General features: G+C 46.9%; 1 long non-coding RNA gene across 1 annotated transcript in view; it reads left to right on the forward strand.

Annotated features, from left to right (window-relative positions):
- The window catches only part of LOC129366319 (uncharacterized), an 11,616-nt gene extending 4,323 nt beyond the window's left edge, over positions 1–7,293 (forward strand). The window contains exons 2-3 of the long non-coding RNA XR_008606606.1: positions 6,202–6,500; positions 6,709–7,293. This is a non-coding gene — a long non-coding RNA (uncharacterized LOC129366319). The remainder of the gene's footprint in view (positions 1–6,201; positions 6,501–6,708) is intronic.
- The last annotated feature ends 8,093 nt before the right edge of the window (positions 7,294–15,386 follow it).

Below are 15,386 nucleotides of genomic sequence, written 5' to 3' on the forward strand. Positions count from 1 at the left end.
GTTTAGATCCCGGTTAAGATCCCGGTTTAGATCCCGGTTTAGATCCCGGTTAAGATCCTGGTTTAGATCCCGGTTAAGATCCTGGTTTAGATCCCGGTTTAGATCCCGGTTAAGATCCCGGTTTAGATCCCGGTTTATATCCTGGTTTAGATCCCGGTTTAGATCTTGGTTAAGATCCCGGTTTAGATCCCGGTTTAGATCCCGGTTAAGATCCCGGTTTATATCCTGGTTTAGATCCCGGTTAAGATCCCGGTTTAGATCTCGGTTAAGATCCCGGTTTAGATCCCGGTTTAGATCCGGGTTTAGATCCCGGTTAAGATCCCGGTTAAGATCCCGGTTTAGATCCCGGATTATATCCTGGTTTAGATCCCGGTTAAGATCCCGGTTTAGATCTCGGTTAAGATCCCGGTTTAGATCCCGGTTTAGATCCCGGTTTAGATCCGGGTTAAGATCCCGGTTTAGATCCCGGTTAAGATCCTGGTTTAGATCCCGGTTAAGATCCTGGTTTAGATCCCGGTTTAGATCCCGGTTAAGATCCTGGTTTAGATCCCGGTTTAGATCCCGGTTAAGATCCCGGTTTAGATCCCGGTTTAGATCCCGGTTAAGATCCCGGTTTAGATCCCGGTTTAGATCCGGGTTAAGATCCTGGTTTAGATCCCAGTTAAGATCCCGGTTTAGATCCCAGTTTATATCCTGGTTTAGATCCCGGTTTAGATCCCGGTTAAGATCCCGGTTTAGATCCCGGTTTATATCCTGGTTTAGATCCCGGTTAAGATCCCGGTTAAGATCCCGGTTTAGATCTCGGTTAAGATCCCGGTTTAGATCCCGGTTTAGATCCCGGTTTAGATCCCGGTTAAGATCCCGGTTTAGATCCCGGTTTATATCCTGGTTTAGATCCCGGTTAAGATCCCGGTTTAGATCTCGGTTAAGATCCCAGTTTAGATCCCGGTTTAGATCCCGGTTAAGATCCTGGTTTAGATCCCGGTTAAGATCCTGGTTTAGATCCCGGTTTAGATCCCGGTTAAGATCCTGGTTTAGATCCCGGTTAAGATCCTGGTTTAGATCCCGGTTTAGATCCCGGTTAAGATCCCGGTTTAGATCCCGGTTTAGATCCCGGTTAAGATCCTGGTTTAGATCCCGGTTAAGATCCTGGTTTAGATCCCGGTTTAGATCCCGGTTAAGATCCCGGTTTAGATCCCGGTTTATATCCTGGTTTAGATCCCGGTTAAGATCCCGGTTTAGATCTCGGTTAAGATCCCGGTTTAGATCCCGGTTTAGATCCGGGTTTAGATCCCGGTTAAGATCCCGGTTAAGATCCCGGTTTAGATCCCGGATTATATCCTGGTTTAGATCCCGGTTAAGATCCCGGTTTAGATCCCGGTTAAGATCCTGGTTTAGATCCCAGTTAAGATCCAGGTTAAGATCCTGGTTTAGATCCCAGTTAAGATCCCAGTTTAGATCCCGGTTAAGATCCCGGTTTAGATCCCGGATTATATCCTGGTTTAGATCCCGGTTAAGATCCCGGTTTAGATCCCGGTTAAGATCCTGGTTTAGATCCCGGTTTAGATCCGGGTTAAGATCCTGGTTTAGATCCCAGTTAAGATCCCAGTTTAGATCCCGGTTTATATCCTGGTTTAGATCCCGGTTTAGATCCCGGTTTAGATCCCGGTTTAGATCCCGGTTTAGATCCCGGTTAAGATCCCGGTTTAGATCCCGGTTTATATCCTGGTTTAGATCCCGGTTAAGATCCCGGTTTAGATCTCGGTTAAGATCCCAGTTTAGATCCCGGTTTAGATCCCGGTTTAGATCCCGGTTAAGATCCCGGTTTAGATCCCGGTTAAGATCCTGGTTTAGATCCCGGTTTAGATCCGGGTTAAGATCCTGGTTTAGATCCCAGTTAAGATCCCAGTTTAGATCCCGGTTTATATCCTGGTTTAGATCCCGGTTTAGATCCTGGTTTAGATCCCGGTTAAGATCCCGGTTAAGATCCCGGTTTAGATCTCGGTTAAGATCCCGGTTTAGATCCCGGTTTAGATCCCGGTTTAGATCCCGGTTAAGATCCCGGTTTAGATCCCGGTTTATATCCTGGTTTAGATCCCGGTTAAGATCCCGGTTTAGATCTCGGTTAAGATCCCAGTTTAGATCCCGGTTTAGATCCTGGTTTAGATCCCGGTTAAGATCCTGGTTTAGATCCCGGTTTAGATCCCAGTTAAGATCCCGGTTTAGATCCCGGTTAAGATCCTGGTTTAGATCCCGGTTTAGATCCCGGTTAAGATCCCGGTTTAGATCCCGGTTTAGATCCCGGTTAAGATCCTGGTTTAGATCCCGGTTAAGATCCTGGTTTAGATCCCGGTTTAGATCCCGGTTAAGATCCCGGTTTAGATCCCGGTTTATATCCTGGTTTAGATCCCGGTTTAGATCTTGGTTAAGATCCCGGTTTAGATCCCGGTTTAGATCCCGGTTAAGATCCCGGTTTATATCCTGGTTTAGATCCCGGTTAAGATCCCGGTTTAGATCTCCGTTAAGATCCCGGTTTAGATCCCGGTTTATATCCTGGTTTAGATCCCGGTTTAGATCTTGGTTAAGATCCCGGTTTAGATCCCGGTTTAGATCCCGGTTAAGATCCCGGTTTATATCCTGGTTTAGATCCCGGTTAAGATCCCGGTTTAGATCTCCGTTAAGATCCCGGTTTAGATCCCGGTTTAGATCCGGGTTTAGATCCCGGTTAAGATCCCGGTTAAGATCCCGGTTTAGATCCCGGATTATATCCTGGTTTAGATCCCGGTTAAGATCCCGGTTTAGATCTCGGTTAAGATCCCGGTTTAGATCCCGGTTTAGATCCCGGTTTAGATCCGGGTTAAGATCCCGGTTTAGATCCCGGTTAAGATCCTGGTTTAGATCCCGGTTAAGATCCCGGTTTAGATCCCGGTTTAGATCCCGGTTAAGATCCCGGTTTAGATCCCGGTTTAGATCCCGGTTAAGATCCCGGTTTAGATCCCGGTTTAGATCCCGGTTAAGATCCCGGTTTAGATCCCGGTTTAGATCCGGGTTAAGATCCTGGTTTAGATCCCAGTTAAGATCCCGGTTTAGATCCCAGTTTATATCCTGGTTTAGATCCCGGTTTAGATCCCGGTTAAGATCCCGGTTTAGATCCCGGTTTATATCCTGGTTTAGATCCCGGTTAAGATCCCGGTTAAGATCCCGGTTTAGATCTCGGTTAAGATCCCGGTTTAGATCCCGGTTTAGATCCCGGTTTAGATCCCGGTTAAGATCCCGGTTTAGATCCCGGTTTATATCCTGGTTTAGATCCCGGTTAAGATCCCGGTTTAGATCTCGGTTAAGATCCCGGTTTAGATCCCGGTTTAGATTCCGGTTAAGATCCCGGTTTAGATCTCGGTTAAGATCCCGGTTTAGATCCCGGTTAAGATCCTGGTTTAGATCCCGGTTAAGATCCTGGTTTAGATCCCGGTTTAGATCCCGGTTAAGATCCCGGTTTAGATCCCGGTTTAGATCCCGGTTTAGATCCCAGTTTAGATCCCAGTTAAGATCCCGGTTTAGATCCCAGTTTAGATCCAGGTTTAGATCACGGTTTAGATCTCGGTTAAGATCCCGGTTTAGATCCCGGTTAAGATACCGGTTTAGATCCCGGTTTATATCCTGGTTTAGATCCCGGTTTAGAACCCGGTTTAGATCCCGGTTAAGATCCCGGTTTAGATCCCGGTTTAGATCCCGGTTTAGATCCCGGTTAAGATCCCGGTTTAGATCCCGGTTTAGATCCGGGTTAAGATCCTGGTTTAGATCCCAGTTAAGATCCCGGTTTAGATCCCGGTTTATATCCTGGTTTAGATCCCGGTTTAGATCCCGGTTAAGATCCCGGTTTATATCCCGGTTTATATCCCGGTTTAGATCCCGGTTAAGATCCCGGTTAAGATCCCGGTTTAGATTCCGGTTAAGATCCCGGTTTAGATCTCGGTTAAGATCCCGGTTTAGATCCCGGTTAAGATCCTGGTTTAGATCCCGGTTAAGATCCTGGTTTAGATCCCGGTTTAGATCCCGGTTAAGATCCCGGTTTAGATCCCGGTTTAGATCCTGGTTTAGATCCCAGTTAAGATCCCGGTTTAGATCCCAGTTTAGATCCCGGTTTAGATCCCGGTTTATATCCTGGTTTAGATCCCGGTTTAGATCCCGGTTAAGATCCCGGTTTAGATCCCGGTTTATATCCTGGTTTAGATCCCGGTTAAGATCCCGGTTAAGATCCCGGTTTAGATCCCGGTTAAGATCCCGGTTTATATCCCGGTTTAGATCCCGGTTTAGATTCCGGTTAAGATCCCGGTTTAGATCCCGGTTTAGATCCCGGTTTAGATCCCGGTTTAGATTCCGGTTTAGATCCCGGTTTAGATCCCGGTTTAGATTCCGGTTTAGATCCAGGTTAAGATCCCGGTTTAGATCCCGGTTTAGATTCCGGTTAAGATCCCGGTTAAGATCCCGGTTAAGATCCCGGTTTAGATCCCGGTTTAGATCACGGTTTAGATCTCGGTTAAGATCCCGGTTTAGATCCCGGTTAAGATCCTGGTTTAGATCCCGGTTTAGATTCCGGTTAAGATCCCGGTTTAGATCCCGGTTAAGATCCTGGTTTAGATCCCAGTTAAGATCCCGGTTTAGATCCCGGTTTATATCCTGGTTTAGATCCCGGTTTAGATCCCGGTTAAGATCCCGGTTTAGATCCCGGTTTATATCCTGGTTTAGATCCCGGTTAAGATCCCGGTTAAGATCCCGGTTAAGATCCCGGTTTAGATCCCGGTTTAGATCCTGGTTTAGATCCCGGTTAAGATCCCGGTTTAGATCTCGGTTAAGATCCCGGTTTAGATCCCGGTTTAGATTCCGGTTAAGATCCCGGTTTAGATCTCGGTTAAGATCCCGGTTTAGATCCCGGTTAAGATCCCGGTTTATATCCTGGTTTAGATCCCGGTTAAGATCCCGGTTAAGATCCCGGTTTAGATCCCGGTTAAGATCCCGGTTTATATCCCGGTTTAGATCCCGGTTTAGATTCCGGTTAAGATCCAGGTTAAGATCCCGGTTTAGATCCCGGTTTAGATTCCGTTTAAGATCCCGGTTAAAATCCCGGTTAAGATCCCTGTTTAGATCACGGTTTAGATTCTGGTTTAGATCCCGGTTTAGATCCCGGTGTAGATCCCGGTTGAGATCCCGGTTTAAATCCCGGTTTAGATCCTGGTTTATATCCTGGTTTAGATCCCGGTAAAGATCTGTTGTAGTGGAATTGATTTTTGTAATTATCTTTAAACAAAATGTTGAGGTCACTCTGGGCCGGCTCCGGTGAACGGTCCGTACCGGGTCAGGCGCTGATTCGGTTCCCTGGGTGATTGGGTCGCCGCCTCCCATCATGACGGCTGCAGCTGCAGGAACATTTATTGATCGTCCTCCACTGCAGGTCAAATATTGATATTGGCCGCAGCAGCCCAGTCATGGCATCATTACATAAACTGCATTAGTTTTAATGCAGTTTATTAAAACTTAATGCAGTTATATTAATAAACTATTAATATTGTATGAATCCACATGAACAGATCCGGTTCATATCCGATCATAAACCATCTAATCTGGTCCAGATTTAATCCGGATTAAATCTCTTTACGGAGCATTTCAGCAACAGTGAGGGATTCTCCAACTTTAATGTTCATAGAAAAATAATGACCCAAATAACACAAACACAACCAGACGATAATCTTGAAACCTGTAAAAAGTTCTGATCAGAAATGTTTCATTTTTTAGTGAAAATACAGATTAAAGTGACCGATCCAACCAACAGAGAGGACGAGTCCAACATTCAGCACATCGTCAGTATTTTCAGAGTGTCAGTTTAACAATTGGTGAATATGATTTATTCAGCCATCAAGTCTTCAGGTTATTCTGTATCATTCTGTCGCCAAAGCCGACGAACCTCATGAGATAATAACTGATAATCAATGTTATTGATGATCTTTCTTTGAGGTGAACCTGAATCAGAAACGTTTAGGAGTCGTTGATGATGTCCAGCTGCTGCTTCTGATTTTGATTCCAAGTTTGTTTTAAAAGCTTCATCTTCTCTTCCAGTTTATTTTAGCACATCCAGGAATTATCTCATTTTTCTGTCTCATTTTTCTGTCTCATTTTTCTGTCTCGGTTTTCGGTGCTGCGCTGCAGAAGCTCACGGCTCCTCCAGCAGAACAAAGACAACATGACGATAACTCTGCATAAAGCCAGAAGCAGCTGAGCAAGCCGCCTTCCTGACACACGACCTCAGGACTGGTCGCCACAATCCGTCCCTTCGTCTTCAGCTGGACGTTCAAAACCTTCGGTTGGGGAAACGCTGCTGGTTTAACGACGGCAGTTTATAATCTCTCTGGCTGTAAAGCTGGAGTCATTCTCATTTAACTTCCTCACCTCTAAAACCGGCGTACCCGTCTCCATGGCGGCACACAACTGCAGGCAACGTTTAAAATGTCCGTATCTCAGTACCTCTGATTTTATCAGCAGACGTACTAAAATCAATTAAGATGATAAAGAGTCAATAATAAGTTGATAATTAAAAGTCATTTCTGTCCAATTCATAACATTTAAATTACTGAGAAATATAATTTACATCAGTCAAAGACTTTTAACAAACAGCAGAAACTGAAGCATTTAAACTGAATGTTTTCTTTCTTCCAGGCTAATTATTCCTCTGGTTGAACTGAATTTGTTGCAGCTGAAATGATCAGCAGATCATCCAGCAACACGAACCAGTAAGAAATCAAAGCAACTGGTGGAAAACCCCCTGACAGCAAAACCAGTAAGTTCAGAAACGTAAACCAGTCTGAGTTTTTCTCTCAGGAGGCCGAACCGGCTGGAAACGAAGCTCAGAACAGCAAATAATTCAAATTCTGGTTCAAAAATACACACAGATTATTGGCTCTAACTGACTTCCATACGCACAGAGCCGAGAGCAGAACAGGAGGAAAGTTTCATCATCATGCAGGTTAAATGATGAACTTCACTCAGGCTCTCATCAGTGGCTGCGTTTCCATTGACTGCAAAACTGGAATAATGAAACTAAATCGTCTGAATGGAAACAAAAACTGAAAAGACTAAAGTATTTTGCTGCACTTCACTGACAGGGGGCAGCGCTGAGCCCCACAGACAGATGGGTGGCAAAGAAGGAGAGTCATGGCGCCAATCAGAAAATCAGATGTGACCTCACAATAAATATTTTTATTTTTCTTGCTGTCATTTTGTAGATCATTAATTAAAACATAATTAAAAGCTTTGAAATCAACTAAACTGGCTCAGTTTCTGTAAAAACACAGAATAAAAAGTTTCTATGTCCAAAACTGCAGGAGGAGCTCAAACCTGGAAAATGATTTATGGCTGAAAAACTCCTGGAAACATTTTTCATGTTTAACCTGAAGCTGTTTGAGGTCCAGCGTTGGATGGTGGAGCTTCACATTAAAGCTTCTCTGAGTTCAGGATATGATGTTTGGTTTGTGCTGCAGACTTCCTGGCCAGACAATGAACCTCTGGTTTATTCTCTCTGATGAGGAGGAAACATCTTTAGCTCTCCCAATCCCCCATGATGCATCAGGGCTGTGATGTTCCGGCTGCAGCAGCAATATGTGAGATATGGATTAACATCTCAGGAGAGACATTCATCTCTCTGTCTGAAGGCCCACAGACACATGCAGGACTTCCTGCTGCGATATTAGCACTTTTATTAGAATCAGGTTCAGGCGGCGGAAACCCTCCCCAGTGATCCGTCTGGATCATCCTTCCTTTGCTCCTCCTCGGTGATGGATGAGGCACCCCAACCGGGCCTCAGCCGGGCCTCAGCCGGCAGTGTTAGCCTGGCAGTCCCAGCCTGGCAGTCCCAGCCTGGCAGTCCCAGCCCATCGATTGGTCTCTGAACCCGGAGGAGAAACCGAGCCGGACCGCGTTCCTTCATCATCCTGCTCCTCTCCTCGCTCTCTTCCCCCTGCTGAACAGTCATTAAAACATCGAAACGTTTTGATCCAAGTCTGATCTCTGACTGGTGCAGTTAGTGGAAGCAGTTTCACGTCTAATGACCTCATGTTTCTCCCGACACGAGCAGGTCACAGGATGTTTTCTGATTTAACGTGTGTGTGCATGTGTGTGTGTGTGTGTGCTGCAGGTTCTTCCTGTGTTTTCTCCTAAACAGACATGTTTCAAAGTCCGGTCTCGTCCTCTCATGTCCAACGCTGCTGCAGGACAACAAGCTCCAGACGAGAACTTTGAGGTCCAACGAGCTGCTTTGCTGTAAAGCAGGTCAAACTCTCCTCCACCTCCTCCAGATTAAACTAGATTGTTTAATAACTGGGCTAACACGTTAGCTTCGGTTGCATTTACCCAGAATGCCCTGTGCTGTAGTCCTCTTCTGTGTCTGGCCTTCATCAGGAAGCATCTGTAGCAACCTGAGCAGTCGTCATGAAGGACATGACACCCAACCACTGGTCCTTCATTCAGCGGCGGCATCTCCTCCGTGATGCTGCGGCGGCGGCATCTCCTCCGTGATGCTGCCATGGCCACATGGGAGGCTTAATTAAAACCATTTCGATGGTGAGAAAATGTCATTTTGTTCAGCTCTGACGGAGCTGCAGGGTTAGAGGAAGTTCCTGACCGCAGAGCTGCTGGTTTGGTTTGGGACTCGCCGACCAAATCAGCTTTGGGTAGAAAATGATCCCAATTAGCTTGGCGTGAGTGCTGCAGCAGCTGCTGCAGCAGCAGCATGCAGCAGCATGCGAGAGCTTCCGAGGCTGCGGTCCTCACCGCAACGCTCGGTTTCCATGACTCCACAGTGAACACGGATTAACACAAAGTCTCTTCTCTGCATGAGCATCTCTAACTTTTTCCTCCCGCTCGCAGCTCGGCTCCACTGCAGCACAAACAAACAGCCATTAAAAATAATGAGAAGGCCATTTTCACCGCCTGTTACTTGAAAACAATCCATATCACACAGGGGACCTCCTGCTGGAGACAGAGATTTACTGAACCGCCATTCGCTCCTTGAACGTCCCAACACGTCTGCAAAACGTCGCAGTTCGTCCTGCTGCTGCAGCGTTCGCTCAGAGAAGGAAAGACGCACATCTGACCTTTCTAAGAAATGAAGCCAAACATAAAAATAAAATCTGTGACGGAAACAGATCACAGAACAAAACAAACAGAAGCCAGAGGCTGACCCTGAACTAATGCAGATAAAGAAGCTTTTATGTTTGACCATTCACACTGCAGCACTACTTTTCATCCACTGATGTATTAAAAGTTGCATCAGTTATTTGGATATAACTGTTCTCCAGAGTGCAAACAGTGTAAGTTCAGAAATCCTCCAATTTATTAGAGCGTTCAGGTTCTTGAAGTAACTATTTAAAAGTGGTTAAAACCATCAGATGTTCATCCAGCCTCGTCTGATAACATGAAAACGGTTTCCATCAGAGACTAAATGATCAACTACATTTAGTCTGTGTTGCCTCAGAGACACGAAAGGAAAAACTGAGAGAAGATCAGGAGGCGCTGGAAGAAGAAGGCTGAGCAAAGAGTCGACCGGCCTCTCAAAGACAGGAACAGGCGGCTAAATGAGCTCCACAGCGGCCGAGACCACGGAGACATGATGAGAAGAGACGGAGCAGACATCAGGAAGGATCGGCCGTAATGTCAAAATGGCCGCTCTGCTCGCCCTGCGCCTCTTTAGCAAGAAGATTTAACGCAATAATCTGATCCTGCAAACGTCCAGAACGACCAGAAGAAACGCTTCAGTTTAATGGAGCATTAAAATGAGAGGAGGAGGCCAGAAGCAGCACAACCGCACACACACACACACACACACACACACACAGACACACACACACACACACACGCACACACACACACACACACAGAGACACACACACACACACACACACACACACACACACACAGACACACACACACACACACACACACACACAGAGACACACACACACACACACACACACACAGAGACACACACACACACACACACGCACACACACACACACACACACACAGAGACACACACACACACACACACACACACACACAGACACACACACACACACACACACACAGAGACACACACACAGAGACACACACACACACACACACACAGAGACACACACACACACACACACACACACACACACACAGACACACACACACACACACACACACAGAGACACACACACAGAGACACACACACACACACACAGAGACACACACACACACACACACACACACACACACACAGAGACACACACACACACACACACACATAGGTGTGTGCTTCTGGCCTCCTCATAGGTGTGTGTGTGTGTGTGTGTGTGTGTGTGTGTGTGTGTGTGTGTGTGTGTGTGTGTGTGTGTGTGTGTGTGTGTGTGTGTGTGTGGACTGATGGCTCTGATATCAGAGCTTTATGCTGTAAAATTGATTCTGAACTGCAAGTATCAATATTCAGTCCAATGATGATAATGGATCATTTCCATGATCTAATTTTAACTTTAGTTTGTTATTTTCTGAAAATGTCTAAAGTAACAAAATTATTAGATATTTCCAAAATGCAGATGCAACGATTTAGCGATGCAATGATGCAATGTTGCTTCCATGTATCGGAACCAGTTTGGAACCGGTTTGGAACCGGTTTGGAACCGGTTTGGAACCGGTTTGGAACCGGTTTGGAACCGGTTTGGAACCGGTTTGGAACCGGTTTGGAACCGGTTTGGAACCAGTCTGCCAGAGTAATTTTATTTCAAATAAACACTTAAAGCTAAAAGTGATTGTTGTTCTTTTGCTGTCGAGATTTAAAGCATCGAGGCCTGAAAGCTGCAGATGTTGCAGAAACAGCTGCAGCGTTGGGATCCGTCCTCAAAGCACCGCTACAGATTAAAACATTTTATAAACTGCTGAGGTCACCAAGTAACATTTCTAGTCTGATGAAGCAGCTCATGAGCCCAGTAACACCAGTATTACCAGTTGGAACTTTCCCAGTGTGGTGGTTTGTGTGAATGATTAGAGATGATTTAGGAAGCTCCAGTTTAGCGTTGAAAGCTCTTCAATTAGAGCGTCAGACTGGAGTATTTCCAGCAGAGAGCCGCTCGGTAATCAAGCTCTCAGCTGAAGCCATTATCAATCCAGATCTTCATCCCTCACCAGAGCCAATTATTGCTGCTATGGACGGGCCTCAGACGTCTTCGTCCTGAAACGGCTCCATTTGACCCATCCCTGGATTAATCATGTTGTTATTTGTTGGCCAATTTGCATGTAATTATTTAATAGCCAGTGTTTGTTTAAAGAGCCATTTTGAAAGCTGCGGCTGCAAAGACGTAGCAGAAACACAAAATGATTTCAGTCTGACGGTTAATGACTCATCACACATTTCCTCTAATAACAGCTTCCACTCACTTTATGGAAACAGATTATTTCTCATATTAACATCCAAACTGTTTGTCTGCAGACTCAAACATTCTCTGAACTTTTTCTTCATAATCTTGATGTGGGATTTAACTTGTCTTGTTATTGACTCTGATGTATTTACATGTTTAGGTGATGTTGACTCATCTTCATGTCTGTTTCCAGTCCAGTTGATTTAACCTGATTTCCATCCTGAGAACCTGCAGCAGATTAAAGCCACACATTAAAACAGCAGCAGCATTTAAAGTCTCCTAATTTAGGCCTTTATTTATTCCTCATGACTAAATATTACTAAATATTCCAGCTTCTAGCAGCCATAATGCAGATGACTGTGTTTCTCTCACAGTTGTGTTCAGAGATGTTCTTGCTTTCTAAAACTCAGGATGTCAGACAGTCTGAGCTGAAACTAAAGTCTCCGATTTAAATATTTAATCATATTTCTGTTGTTGCTGTCAGCGTCTAACAACTCTTTATTCTTTGATGGAACAATTTTCTGGTCCAAATGCGACAGAACCCACAGCATGACGGTGAAATAATGAGCAAGTCCTCCAGGAAACTGGGAGATAAATCACTTCATAGCCAGATGATTTTAAACATTGGTCCTTTAAATGAGGGGAAAGTTAGGACACCTTGTGTTCGATAGGAAGATGTTTGGACTCCACATCCACACAGCATGACACTTCCACCTCCGTGCTTCGCTGCTATCCAGAGAAAACTGGCCAAGTTCATCCTGCAGCTTTGGGACCAAACAGATGGTTTGGTACCTGAATCGTCCTGGAACGAACTGAACGCTGCAGGATAACAGCTTTTACTTTTTATTCACACACATTCAAGAAATATTTAAATGAGGCTCGTTTCCTCCAGAGTTTTGGTGAAGCGAGCCTCGCTGTCAAAGTGGACCTGAAGACGCTGCAGGAGTTCGGTACAGACCAGGGTACTGGACCGGGGGGACCGGGGGGACCGGGTACCGGACCGACGGGCTGCAGATGGTCCCTCTGAGATCCTCCGTCTCTATGGAGACCTGTGGCGGCAGAGCGTCATGTGATCTCATCTCCATTTGATGAAACGTGATGGAAAGACGCCGCAGCCGCAGCTGACGTCACTTCCTTTGTGATTATGAAACTCGACATCAACAAATCGCATAACTTCTGAAATATCTATTAGTGTTCCAAACATGCAAACAACTCTGAAGCTGCTTTGATGAATACAGGAAGTGAAGCGAGACAGACATGATGAGTTCAAGTTTGTCTCCCTGAACTCAGATATGAACCGGACGGACCGCATGGACCGCCTCAACCGTATGGACCGTATGGACCGCATGGACCGCCTCGACCGTATGGACCGTATGGACCTCATGGACCGTATGGACTGTATGGACCGCATGGACCGTATGGACCGCCTGGACCCCATGGACCGTATGGACCGTATGGACCGCCTGGACCCCATGGACCGTATGGACTGTATGGACCGCCTGGACCCCATGGACCATATGGACCGTATGGACTGTATGGACCGCATGGACCGTATGGACTGTATGGACCGCCTGGACCCCATGGACCCCATGGACCGTATGGACCGTATGGACTGTATGGACCGCCTGGACCGCCTGGACCCCATGGACCGTATGGACTGTATGGACCGCCTGGACCCCATGGACCATATGGACCGCCTGGACCCCATGGACCGTATGGACTGTATGGACCGCCTGGACCGCCTGGACTCCATGGACCCCATGGACCGTATGGATCGCATGGACCGCATGGACCGTATGGACCGCATGGACCGCATGGACCGTATGGACCGTATGGACCGCCTGGACCCCATGGACCGTATGGACCGTATGGACCGCCTGGACCCCATGGACCGTATGGACCGTATGGACCGCCTGGACCCCATGGACCGTATGGACTGTATGGACCGCCTGGACCCCATGGACCGTATGGACCGCCTGGACCCCATGGACCGTATGGACCGTATGGACCGCCTGGACCCCATGGACCGTATGGACTGTATGGACCGTATGGACCGCCTGGACCCCATGGACCATATGGACCGTATGGACTGTATGGACCGCCTGGACCGTATGGACCGTATGGACTGTATGGACCGCCTGGACCCCATGGACCGTATGGACTGTATGGACTGTATGGACCGCATGGACCGTATGGACCGTATGGACTGTATGGACCGCCTGGACCGCCTGGACCCCATGGACCGTATGGACTGTATGGACCGCCTGGACCCCATGGACCGTATGGACCGCCTGGACTCCATGGACCCCATGGACCGTATGGATCGCATGGACCGCATGGACCGTATGGACCGCATGGATCGCATGGACCGCATGGACCGCATGGACCGTTTCCTTCCATCATTTTTGTTTCAGAGGACTGAAACAGCAGAGACCAACAAATCACTACAAACTCCTGCTGCATGGATTTGCTTTGTAACTTTCATAGCAAACAGCTGCAGGTAAAAACAGGATTCAGGGATTATCTGCATAAATACAACATCACTTATGGAGATGTTCACAAAGTCAGGCGCTGTGGGAAGAGACGCTCTGATCTGAATCACCCAAGATCAAGTGATGGCATGGAGGGAACAGGATGGAGGGAACAGGAGGATGGAGGGAACAGGAGGATGGAGGGAACAGGAGGATGGAGGGAACAGGATGGAGGGAACAGGATGGAGGGAACAGGATGGAGGGAACAGGATGGAGGGAACAGGATGGAGTTCATGGAAATCAGGAGAATGGAAACATTTGGTTCACTGAACCTGCAGAGAGTCTGAATGAAACTCTGCTGCCCACCGAAGGCTGCATGATGCAGAGTGGAATGAGCTGCAGGAGTGTGTGTGTGTGTGTGTGTGTGTGTGTGTGTGTGTGTGTGTGTGTGTGTGTGTGTGTGTGTGTGTGTGTGTCCTGATTTTGATTCAGAAGCATGAAACCCTTTGAAGACGGTCCAGAGGATTGGTTGGGCTGCCAGAGGTTGGAGGAGGAGAATGGAGATGATTGGAGATGAGAAGCATGAAGGATGGCCGGGGACAGTGAGCGGGATGAATGGATTAACGCACCTGAATGAATCACACACACACATCAGCAGCCTGCAGGAGGAGCCGTATCGGCTGAACCCTCTTACCTGACTGAGAGGAGAACGAGCCACACTCTGACATTTGGAACATGCGCTGCAGCAGCCGGAGCCTCCGAATGCAGCAGGCATCAATTTCCTTCAAATGTCAGGAATGTGAGCAGCAACAAGTTGGCTGAACGTTTCCACAAACAGAGTGGATGCTCCGCAAAGAGAAAATTCACCAACTTCTTAGAGGTGAAAGGTCAGCGACCTGCTGGGCCAGCAGCTCCAGAACCAGAGAAACTCATCAAGCTGACGAAGAGATGAAGAACCCTGAGCATCGACTCCATCACACACCAAGAAAAGGCAACTCCTCTTTTCATGGCTCAATGGCCCAATTCTGACCTTTGATCCGAAAAATACCTGATCATTGGACCTAAGATGGATCTGATGGTTTTAAGCCTCTGCAGTCGAGCCGCCATGTTGCGTTTTATTCAACGAAAGCTGCGTTCTCCACGTAGCTCATCAGTTCCAGGCTCTCGCTGAAATCTGATCGTTTTTCTGCATGTTTGTTCAGGATACTAATAAAAAACCGTCGCAGTCAGACGTCTGTGTGAACCGATTCCAACCCCGACGCGAACATCGCTGCACCAGCAGCGCCGACATCTGTGAACTTTTGATGGTTTGACTGAGGATTTCCTGTCAGGAGCTCGATACTTAATGTCACGTTTGTTCAATTTGAACAATTGTCATCTTTCTAGATACCAGGCAGACTGAGGTTATGGCACTCATGCAAAATAGTTTCACTTTATTCACATGTTTTGCAAACTGATCAACAGCCATGTTTGT

The sequence above is a fragment of the Poeciliopsis prolifica genome, unplaced genomic scaffold (genome assembly GCF_027474105.1).
Source record: "Poeciliopsis prolifica strain line A6 unplaced genomic scaffold, Auburn_PproV2 SCAFFOLD001, whole genome shotgun sequence".
In the NCBI taxonomy this organism is placed as follows: domain Eukaryota; kingdom Metazoa; phylum Chordata; class Actinopteri; order Cyprinodontiformes; family Poeciliidae; genus Poeciliopsis; species Poeciliopsis prolifica.